General features: G+C 36.0%; 1 pseudogene; it reads right to left on the bottom strand.

Moving 5' to 3' along the window:
• Positions 1 to 11,311: 11,311 nt before the first annotated feature.
• Positions 11,312 to 11,459, bottom strand: LOC121932341 (annotated as a pseudogene).
• Positions 11,460 to 12,332: the final 873 nt, after the last annotated feature.

Here is a 12,332-nt window from a genome sequence, read left to right as displayed (position 1 = left end):
GCATAAAAAGTGTGAATATTGTACAGAATAAGCCATGAACTGTAAAGATGCTCATTATTTGACAATTTCCTCATTAAAGTTTTCAGACATTTAATAAAAACTTGTTTAAAACTATTTATTTCAAATATGCTTCTGTCTCTGGTTTTATAGAGGTAAGTTTCCTTTTCAATTATATGTGTCAGTAAGTAGCTAATGACAGCTTATTTAAAATTAGAAACCAGAGGCACTTTCACAGTGGAATCCTATGATTTTCAGTTTGTTGAGGCACTAGTACTCTCTGGCTTCAGTTACTTTTCTTTGACTATCTACAGGTTTGATATCCAAAAGCAGACCAGCAGCTCTTTCATCAATCAGCTGTCACATGTATGTAGAAAGTAAAAGATCTGACAGCCTGATCCTCTCTCTCTCTATATATATATATATATATATACACACACACACACACACACACACACACACCCCTACACCTGCCCAGGAGTGAGTTCCTTTCAGTTTGCCGGTATTTACTGGAGTAAAGGAGTATAGATGGCAACATGAATTCAACCGTTAATGCTCTTTCTTTCTTTCTTTCTTTCTTTCTTTCTTTCTTTCTTTCTTTTTGAATCAAGGTCTTATGTTCTGTGAGCTAAAAAGGGCAATATTTTATAAAATAATAGATAAATGTCCATTTAGTAGATGGCATAAACATTCTCAGTCATAAATTCTGGGCAGTGGAATGATGCAGAATTGTGCATAAAGAACTACATAGAGGTCCGAGCCTATGTAAGCAGTAACATTGGTCCAAAACACACTGCAGAAATAATCCAGTTTGAAACTGCTATAACTGCCTTGGCTTAATGCTAGGAAATTCTGGAAACTGTAGTTTTGTGAGACATTTAGCCTTCTCTGTCAGAGAGCTCTGATGCCACAATAAACTACAGTTCCCAAGAATCCATAGCATTGAGCCCTGGCAGTTAAAGTGGTGTCAAATTGTATTATTTCTCCAGTGTTTTGGACCATTATTTCAGCTAGTTCAAACTGTTTTGATCAAAGATTGAAAAATCAGATTTGAAATTCTCAGTGAAATAATACATTCGGTACATTCTGAGATACACTATGAAGATAAGTGCATCTTACCTCAACAAGTTTTGGATAAATGCATAAATAAACATATAAACAGGATGGGAGGAAATTTGATACATACAAAGGAAAGTGAAAGAATTAGGGTGGGATTGGAGAAATGCTATAAAATTGAGACTATACTTTTTTATAGCCCTAGCTTTATTAAGAGGAAGAATCAACCCTTTACATTGAATGGATGGTAGATTTAAGTAAACAGTTTATTTAATGATGTAGGTCCACTACAAACATGCAATGAAACCAGCTTTATATAAAAATCTTGCACAAACACCAAATGAGCAACAAAAGGCTATGACAGTTATGCAAACCTGCCAATAAGGAGCAGGCACTGTTTAGAAACTATGAATGTCCCACTGATTCTATGTATCTTACACTGGTGTTCCAGCATGTATCTTTTATTAGTGGAATGCTTCACAGTGTTCTAAAACATGGTTCAGAATGTTTTAAACATGTTTAACTTGAAATCACCAAGAACCTACAACACTTTAAATGCCTGAAGAGACCTCTTTTCAGCATAGCTCCACCACCTTATGCTTTATGGTCACTTCCTGACCTTTTCTTTTCAATTATGCTATTTCATCCTCAGATAGATCCACAGAATTGACATGAAACAGATCCACAAGATCACTGTGGCCATAGGGAGGAAAAATGCTGTTGTCTATCTAGTAACTCATGAATTAGATGTAAGCCAGTAGAACATGGTAAGTCATATTAAATGGTGTTGAACAACTTTTGACCAGAAATAATTCCATAAATGAGCATTATCCTTCCAATCAAACATACTTGCAGGAACACAGAGCTGTATACATTTTTTAGATTCAGTGTTGTTATAGTCGAAGTGTTCCTAGTGCATTTGACTGACTTTTACAACTGTCCATATTTATTCGCAATACCACTGTTGGCCTTAAGGCAACTATGAGAACTAGTTGTTCGCTGATGCCTTTCATCTGCATGATAGTACCAGGATTTCTTCTTTAGACCGTGATGAGACATTAAATGTTAGACCTAGGGTTAAAGCATCTGATATTAAAACTGAATACCATCTCGGTATGAAGTTTGTTTAATCAAATGTCAGCAAGATCTTAAATCTATCACTAAAGACCTTAATACACCCAGGGGGCAAAATCAACAATGAAAGCCAAAATCCTAGACAAGGAAAAGGCCTTGAAGAGCAGCATTTGTAGTACCATCTGTTTCGAGTTAATTGTTCTCAACAGGCTACTCAGCTGTCATTTAATCTCTGCACCACCTATTAAAAGAGTAGAAGATGTTCTGAAATACAGGAGGCATACCAAAGAAATGTTGTATGAATAACACTGTTAGGTAGAGCTGTGTTGTTGGTATTATACAGCTCATTTGTTCATTCACAAGGGGAATATAAGGCCAGGCCATGGAAAGACTGTTTTAAATAGCTCTGTCTCTTTCTCTGAAGAAACTTGCCAAGTAAACCCTGTGATAGGTTTGCCTTAGAGTAGCCATAATTCAGAAATTACTTGAAGGCAAAAGAACACACACACACACACATAATATGTGTGTGTGTCAAAATTGCATGACAAAAATTGCATGACAAAAATTGGGGAAAATTCTTGCCTAGCCATGATAAACTTTTGAAATTCTTCTTTTATGTATGTGATAAATAAAATAAGTAAATTTTGCATTTCTAGCATACAGTATGGTGGAAATAACACTTTTGCATACATAGAATTCAAAGACATAGCCATGTTAGTCTGTAGAATCACTATGTAGAGAGATCTTGGAGGACCTATCTGAAAGAAAGAAGTTGGCAGCATGAGCTTTTCTAGACTTAAGTAGCCACCAAATGCATCTGAGGACGTAGACTTAAGTAAGTAAGCTAGAACATGGAGCCAGTGTGGAGCAGTCATTTGCGTGTTGGATTAAGAGCCTGGGAACCTATAGATTGAATTCCCACATGGAAATTTTGGGTTACCCAAGACATATCAGACTCTGCCTTAAAAGAAGGCAGTGGCAATTGTTCACTGAATAAAACTTACAAAGAAAACCTAATGATAGGGCTGTCATAAATAAGAATGGTCTTGAAGACACATAACACAAAACAAGCCATTATACACCTTTACTGCTGCATAGTGTGTACAACAGAAGCAGACACAACAACAACAACAAAACATTTTAAAGTAGGCAATTGGAAGACATTTTGTATACGTACTTTGCATATAGCTGCTGTGTTTTGAGTACACTGTTCTCAGCTCTCCAATTTTTGGAACCTGCAAAGGTCTTCATTTCACCTGTTGCTATATTTATATTGGCATGGGTACAAATAAGAGCTTTACGGAAAACTATGGCAAGACTATGCCATACAAAGACACTATAAATTATTGCTATACATTATATAGCACTTTAAGTACACAAAGTGTTTTCTAAACTTAATTTAATCTATGTCAGTAGAAAAACTGTGAGATGGGATATTCTTTATTTCATGCACAGAATTAAAATAAAACTGTACGTTTGGACTAGAGATCAAGACAGACACAGAGACAGACACAGAGAGATAGGTGGATAATTTGAAACATTAGTGACATACATTTTTAATGTTACTGCTTTTATATCTTTCTATGTGACTGACAGATTGGACAGGACTTTTAAATCTTATATTTTGGGATGCAGACATTTTGACACTGAAACTCTGAACTTTAGAGTGCATGATAGTTCAGGCCAGTCCTTATAAATATTTCCAAGTGATGTAAGCCACTAAAAGGAAATGATTATTTTGTGGTGTCAGATGTGTACCGCAAAAGTCTCTTACGGCTGTTGGAAGGGCTCAACTTCTCTCTTTTCTCCATGTCTTCAGGAGAGCTTTCTGTCAGCTGGTCTATCTCCAGGTAATTCTCCATCTGGTGACCAATGTCAGGGAAGATTAAGCCTCATATAATTCCACCATGGATATTCTAACTAGGGGTGGTTGCACTAATAACTGAGAGCATGTAACTGAACATACTGCTCTGTATGTGAGATACATAGGTCATAATGGAAGGAATACTTTGAGTGGAAAAGAGAAATACACCATGGGCCTCTTGGAAGAGTGTGTCCCTACCAAGAAGTATGTTTCTGTTTCAGACAATGCCTGTTATAACAACTGATATACCATTCAAATAGTAGCAAAAAGACATAAGTAAATTTGTACATCAAAGGGAAAAAAATCACGGGTTAACTATAAAATATTTCAAGATGCAAAAGAGAAAGGAGAATCAGATTTACCTGACTTAAAATTGTATTTTGTGGCATGCTGTCTAGTTTGGATGAAAGAATGGGTGATGCTGAGAAAATTTTTAAAAACATATTAGAGTTGGAAGGGCGCGACCTGAGGTTTCAATGGCATGTATATTTATGATACTATAAGGTTAAAGTTAATATTTATTTTCACAATCATTTTGTGAGATAGCCATTTTAAGAATATGGAATAGATTTAATCTCAGGTTGTGTTCAAAAATGCCTTTATGGGTTTCAGCACAAGAATCTTTTACAGAACAAAAATAACAAGCAAAGATAGATGGTTAACATACCAAGATCTTTTGGGGCTCTGTCAAAGGGAATGTAGAAGTAAATCAAGAGAGCAGCTAGAAGGGAGTGTATACTTTTCAATGATATTCTTACTTTCAATTATCAGAAAGATTTTTTAAAAAAAAGATGTATGGTTTAGAACAAAATAAGTCAGAACTTGAAGTGCAATTGTGTACAGATGGTGAACATGTAACTGTTAAAACAAGGTGGGATACAGACCATCCAAAAAGGGCAGTCTGCCGGTGCCTTGCTTTGCTGCGGACAAACCACGCGGCTCCCTCGCACAGCAAAAAGAACTCGCAAAAAACTCATCACGATGAACAGTTTCATTGATGAGATATCTCAATATGTAAAGGTATCAGTTCTCACTGAGGACAAGACCATTTGTAAATAGAATAGAGTTTGGGTAAGAAATTGTCCTAATATTTAGCTTGATAGCTCTTGGAAAGTTAATATATATGGTAGCACATCACAATGCACTAAATTCAATGCTGTACAGGCAGTAGTGTCAGGATGTTTCTATCCTTCTTTTGCAATGCTCACCAATATTTAGATATGCACTTTCAATGCTTTCTCAGCCTCCAAAACAGGTTGTTTAGGCACATTGTTTGGGATTCAGTTCAGTATATATAGTACTGTGTATCGTGCATGGCATTTAAAGTCCTCTTGGGATACATCATCCAAAGGATGGTGTGGAACAGCATATCAAACAATGAGATTGTTCATTTTGTTGACTCTTCTAGATCAAAATGGACATAAATCCTTGTATTTTTAGGCTAACAAGCTGCAGTATGGCCTGCAGATATGGAAGAAAGTAGGCTACTTAAAATAACATAAATGATGTTCTGATTATCAATATTATAATGAAATTTAATATTTAATGTTGGCGTATTAACATATAATGAATATATCCCCTTATTACTGATTCATAATCAGTATTTCAAGCTTGTCCATGGCATGACATGAATTTAGCAAGGAAAAGAAATGAATTGCTAAATTAATAACAAATATTATTGCCTCTGCAAGAACTGTTCTGTGAAAAGTTCAAAGGCAAGATATTTGGTAAAACAGTCAGACATTAATATCTTGATTATGGAAAAGAAATTGTTCCTCTGCTAACACACATTTTCCTTCAAGTGGAAGAGAGATAGGTATATGTGTACAACCTGCAGGTGAAATTCCATTTTGAGTTCTATATACCTAGCCCTGAGCAGAAAATTTCCATAGAATATCTATCACCCTACTTTAATTTCAGCTTGCTCCATTTACAATGTCGTTCCTGCAATATTGTGTGAATTGTTTACTTCAATTAAAGGCCCAGGTTGTTTCCAACTTTCCATCCACACATGGTTTATTCACAACTATACAGCATCAATAGCTAATGATTCCATAGTTGCATTTCGTAGGTTGAAATATATTTGATCTGATATCTACAAGTCTTATACAGACTGTCAATAGTTCCTCTTTTGAGCCTACTTATTTTACTGATTGGGAATGCTGTGATGGTACTGAATAAAATTTGACTGTGTAACTGATTTAACTGAAACCCAAAGCAAATTGGACTAACTCAGACCAATTTAGAATGAGCTAGACCAAACCAATGGGATTTCAGTCCAAACTGGATTGGATTTGTTCTCCTGAGTAATTTGATCAATTCAGCCATTGAGATAGCAAACTTTATTTAATAAAAAAACAAGTTACATCTGTTGTTGTTAACTAAGCCAAGGCGACTTTGACTTATGGTGAACGCATGAATGAGAGACCTCCAAGTAACTCTGTCATCAATAGTTCTGTTCAGGTCCTCTAAATTCAGGTTGATGACTTCTTTGACTGAGTCTATCCATCTTAAATACTGTCTTCCTTTTTTCCTACTGCCTTCTTAAAGTTATTGTCTTTTCTAGAGAATCATCTGTTCTAATGGTATGGACAAACTATGAGAGTCTCTGTATAGTCACCTTGTCTTCTAGGGAGAGTTCAGGCTTGATTTGCTCTAGGACCCATTCATTTGTCTTTTTAGTAGCCCATGGTATCCAAACAACTCTTTTCCAGCACCACATTTCAAATGAGTTGATTTTCTTCCTATCAGCTTTCTTCACTGTCCAGCTTTTACAAACATGGGTAGAAAATGGGAAATATGATGGTGTAGGCAATCCTAACTAGTATTCAATGATATGTCTTGTCTAGATATCTTGTGGAATTCTAGTTATGTCAGAAATATAGCACTTTGATGCCACTTTAACTGCTGTGGCTCCATCTTATGGAATCCTGGGATTTGTACTTTGCAGAGCCACTTAGAATTGTTTAGTTCAGTCCCTTTCACTGCCATATTATTGTTTTCTGAAAGAGAATTGTCTCATGAAATTATGGTTCCATGTATTCTATAGGAAGGAGCCATGACAAATAAAGTGGCATCAAAGTACTGTGATTTTGTAATGTGGGTGAATCTTCAGCAACTGCCTTCAAAATGCTTGGAGGCAAAACAACACCAGGGAAAGTGCCAGGGTGGGGAGGTACAGGTGGGGAATTGGGCTTCACTGAGACTTTGACAAGTTTATCTTGTCACAGTGCTTGGAAAGAATGAGAATGAAGAGTATATGATAGGTTATCTTTCCCTATATTGTGTTCTTTAGCTAGGTCTCCATGAAGAGACGAAACGTTTTTAAAAGGATAAAGTTGGAGACAATTTTAAGTTTATTATAGTTTGTATTTCTTGTTGCATCCTACCAGTACTGAACCTCCCATTTTCCTTTCTTAATCCTTTCCTGATAGTTACCCACCCTCCCTACACTTAAGACTTCACACTACACTGTTACAGCAGTATAATACCACTTTCACTGCTATGGCTGTATGCTATAGAATCCTAGGATATATAGTTTGAGATATCTTGCTAAGAATTCAAAGTAATCCTCCCTGAACTGTAAAAACCATGATTCCATACAATGGAATCATGGCAATGGCAGAATCATAGAGCCATAATTCTGTAGTGTGAAAGGACCCTTGCGTTTATTGTTTAAGTCAATCTTTCATTTAATCTGATCACAGTATTGTTTTAGAAGACATTTTATTTTTACATGGAACTGCCCTTATTTTTTTTCTCCCTTACTTTTCAGGTTTGGCCTTAGTTATTTTATTTTTTTAAAGGTTAGGTTTGATTTTCATTTCAATTTGTTTTATTTGTTATATTTGTGTTGCTTTTTTCCTCTAATGCACACCTATACTTCTTGTGTATTTAGCATAATCTTTTTCCTGAAAAACAAAAGCCCTGAAATACGATAAAAATTTGGATACAGTAGTGAAATAAGGAAACTTTTACACTTATTAAGTTCAGGTGTTTGGTTCCAAAACCATTTTCAGGTATTTGGGAACTAAATCTAATTTGAGCTTTATATTCAACACTGGCATCATAAGTTGGGCCTAGAAAGAAGGTGTGATATCATCCCATTTAGTCTCACCTATCAATATTCTAGCAGCTGAGACTTTTGGGTTGTCTTGAAGGACAGTCCCATGTCAAATGCATTGCAGTAGTCCATCTGATAAGTTACTAGAGGATTATGACTATCCAGGAGCATCTGAAGATATTAATAGTTATCACAAGCTAATGAGGCTATGTATACCTCCAGCAGCAATGCTGAATCCAAGACATGCTCAGGCTACCTACCCACTACACAAAGGGCTGTCTGGAAAAAGCTGCTCATCCAGTTCTCAGGCATGAGAACCATCTACCAACAAGGCATCAAACTTTTCAGAATGTAGTTTTAGTTTAAAGACCATTATCCATAGCATTAATGCCATAGCATTGACCAGAGCCCCTCATCCAATGCCATCTTCTAAAACTGATGGTCTACATAGTAGTGGACCCAATGATTTTTGCCCCAGATCTTCCAATCTACAGAGTCATCCCAGTGAAGTTTCAAAACTGATGGTGTCAAAAGATGTATCAAAAGAAACAGTCACAATATACTAGGCATATTTGTTTCAGTAAGGGTTACTTTGAGCACAATTTGTTCAAACCGTGACAGGTGAAATGGTTGCTACAATTACAAAATATACTAATTTAACGCTATTGCTGTACTTTAGTTCTACTCTTAAAGGAAGCAAGTTAATTTTAGAAGCAAAAAATTGTGGTAGGAGAGTCATTCAAATTCATCTTCTTATTATTGACTTCCCATAATGCAGCCGAAGCAAACCATACATTCAAGTGTATGTAAACTATAAAATGTTAATTGTTTTGGGACCTCAAGTGATTATCAATTACATGTAATGTTCCTCACTTTATTAGGTGTATGTCATTATACTCTGAATATGATAAGGTATTGGTGGTATTAAGAGGTAGATAATATTGTCAGCAGAAATGGCATTTGTACAAACATCCTAACATTAGAAATATATTTCTAATTTAAAATACCTAATTTAAACTATACTTTAAAGTATTGATTCTGTAGACTATATAAGTAGAAGTTCAGAATATATGAAACAGCATGCCTTTGAACTGAGATTGCTTTTGCGATGAGAAAGTCACATCATTTTTTAAAAGAATATACACAGTTTTAAGAATCCAAGGTTTGTGTTATGCTGTGATATTTGTTCTTAATTTATCAGTGGTCTCCTTGGCCCTTAGTAATTGAGAAGCCTATGTCCTACCTGTGATTTCATGTCTGATGTACATAATAGTTTTTCCTTTACATACAATTGGACTCTTTCCAAAGATTGCAGGTTAATTTATGATTTCTTTGTTAGTCAGAACAAAAGTTTATTTGAAACTTTTTGTGATGCTTTAGCATTCTTACATCTACAAAAGTACAGTGCAAAAAATAAAGCCAGAGACAAATATTCAAAGAGAATCAAATCTGTATCTTTTATGCCTCAAGCTGATCTTGCACAGAAGGAATGAGGATGGTAGGAAAACAATTCTTCACTAGGTTTATTCTCAAAAGCAATTTTCTTCCTGCTATGAGAAAGCCTTTTGAAAACCATGCAGTTTGCAAAGACTATTTGCAATTGAGGCCTTATTTTGTGCAAAATCTACACGTGGTTGTTTTGCACAGAAAACACCATTTTCAGTGCATGAAACAGCATTTTTTTTTAAGGGAGAAGAATATTTCAATACAGAAATATTAATTCTTGCACAGACAATGTTGTTTTCTGCTCAGAAATAAAAACTGTAATGGGGAATTTGTTCTGCATAAAATTAGTACAGGATCGATCTTCAAATTAAAAATAAAAATGGTGTTTTCTGTGCAAAAAGGTAGTTTTGATGCAAATCAACCATATGCAAATTTGAAACAGATCAAATTTTGCACAGAATAAATATTAATAGTTCAGGATTCTTTTTATCACAGTTTCTCTACTTTAAAAAACATGCTTTTGACCATTTCCCCCAATATTTTTTATTCTTTCCAACCCTAGAGGATGATGAAAATGGGTTCAGATACTTCTGGAGCATTATTGCTGTAGTAGTAGTTGTTGCTGCTGCTGTTGTTTAAAGACTCAGGGAAGAATCCAGCTGAATACAATAAATATTTTAATAGATTCCCTTAAAACCAATTATACACACATCCTTCTCATTCCAAAATTTATTTCAGAGGCTTGTATAAACCTTCCAGATCACCATCATTTAGGAAAGCAATGTAGGGGAGGGAAGAGAAAGCAATATGTTCTACCATGAGCAGACATCTGCCCAGAAGGCATGACTTGCATCCTGAATATTGTGACATTCTTTAGATACTAGGAAACAGTGGAAGGTTTGGGAGGTGGATCAGACTTCACTGTAACTTTCCTCATTGATTCAGATATAGGGATGGATGAATGTGTCACACAACACTACAGGTCCAGTTCAATTCATGCACTTATTCCCAGAAAGTAGAAGACCATGTCATAACTCATTGAAAACTATGCAGGGTTTTTTTTTTTAAATGAATTTTCACAGGATAGAACTTATGCAATGCAAATAATAATAATGATGGGTTTGGGGCATTTTTTGCACAAAAAAGAGGTTCCCAGGCCAGAACTGATGGAGAAAACATTTTGTGTTGTTGGAAAAAAAGAAATACCTTTTCCATTTTCCATGCAGTATAAGTCCTGTGAAGATTCTTGCTTGTCTTGAATTCTCCTCAGGTTTTCCTGACACTTGTAAAATCCATTTTTGATCATTAATTTGAATATTTTTGGATTCTCTTTCCATCTCTAGGTGTAAATTTTGCCTATGCAGATAGGTTTTACTTCTGTCCCATATTTGCAGGGAAATGCAAGTTTGGTGGAGTAGTTCAGTAATTAATAAAAGTTGTCAGTGGGGTTCTGACTTGATCCAGATCAATTTTGATCCAGTCCAACCTGCTTCAGATGTCAAATCTAAATCAAGATTCAGAAATCAAGACCTTTTGGTGCCCCATTTATATGAATTTAATAACTAAATATTATTAAAACAACACATGTATTATGGATTCACCCATGGGAGGCATGGTTTACTGGTCTCCAGTGACCATGAGACCAGGATTTAAAAGTAAACAGTGTCTCTGAGACACTGTTAGCAAAGTCAGGGGCAGAGCCAAGGTGACTGGCTGTGTTGCCGCCTTTGGGTCTTCCTCTTTTGACCCTGATTTTGACCCACCTTAATATTATTATTAAGAAACATTAAATAGGTAAGTTAATAAAAGGTAATAAAGTAAAATAAGTTAGCTAATAATATCACAAATTATGCAGTCAAGTTTACTGCATTTGGGGAAATTGCAAGGGTCACACACCCGGAGTGCAATGGATGAGCCTCACCCTGGGAAAACCACATGACGCATGCCCTGACTCTGTTCCCCATGGTGCCGTGATGCCTTGTGCCGTGATGCTGTGCACCACTCTACACAGTATGTGCATCACTCTACTCCTCCGGCACTGCGTCCATACAATGCAGTTCTGAAGGAGTGCCACCAAACTGTGGCAATGTGGCTGTGGTATTCTTTGCAGGGCGCAAAAAGGAGCCACTTTTTGCAGCTCCTTTTTGGATCATGGAAAGACCAGACCCATTCTTATGGTGGAAACAGCATTGTTGTTGGACAGAAAATGCTGTAGTTGGGGTCCTATTTTTTTTTTAATTGCACATGACTGTTTTGTACTCGAAATAGTACTTTCTGCTCAGGAAACAGCATTTTTTTTCTGTAAAAATATATTTTATCTTGTGCAGATAGTGGCAGTATGGACCTCCCTTTTTACAACCAGATTGGAGCCATGGTACCAACACACTGTGCCACTGCTCTCACCTTTCTGCAGTGCAAAAAAGAGCTGCAAAAAGCAGCTGCTTTCTGTGCCGCTGAAGTGGTTTGAGAACATTGGACTTCAGTTTTGGAGACCAGGTTTCAAATACCTGCTCAGCTTAGGAAAGTCACATTCTCTCATCCCCAGAGGAAGGCAAAGGTATTCCCCTTTGATTAATCTTGCCAAGAAAACCCAATGATAGGATCACCCTAGGGTTGCCATTAATCGGAAATGTTTTGAAGGCACACAACAACAACAACAACAACAACAACAACAACAACAACAACAACAACAATAGACTAGCAGCTATACATTTTTCCACCTTTCTTTTCATATCTTTTTCATGTTCTAGCAAGCACAATTCATACTGCAGCTTTCCATTTATTCCATTGTTATCAAGAACATCAAAACACTGCACATTATTTCAGTATTAT

Source organism: Sceloporus undulatus, chromosome 5, assembly GCF_019175285.1.
Source record: "Sceloporus undulatus isolate JIND9_A2432 ecotype Alabama chromosome 5, SceUnd_v1.1, whole genome shotgun sequence".
Lineage (NCBI taxonomy): Eukaryota > Metazoa > Chordata > Lepidosauria > Squamata > Phrynosomatidae > Sceloporus > Sceloporus undulatus.
The sequence above is the reverse complement of the archived record's forward strand: the minus strand, read 5'-3'. Positions and strand labels throughout refer to the sequence as shown.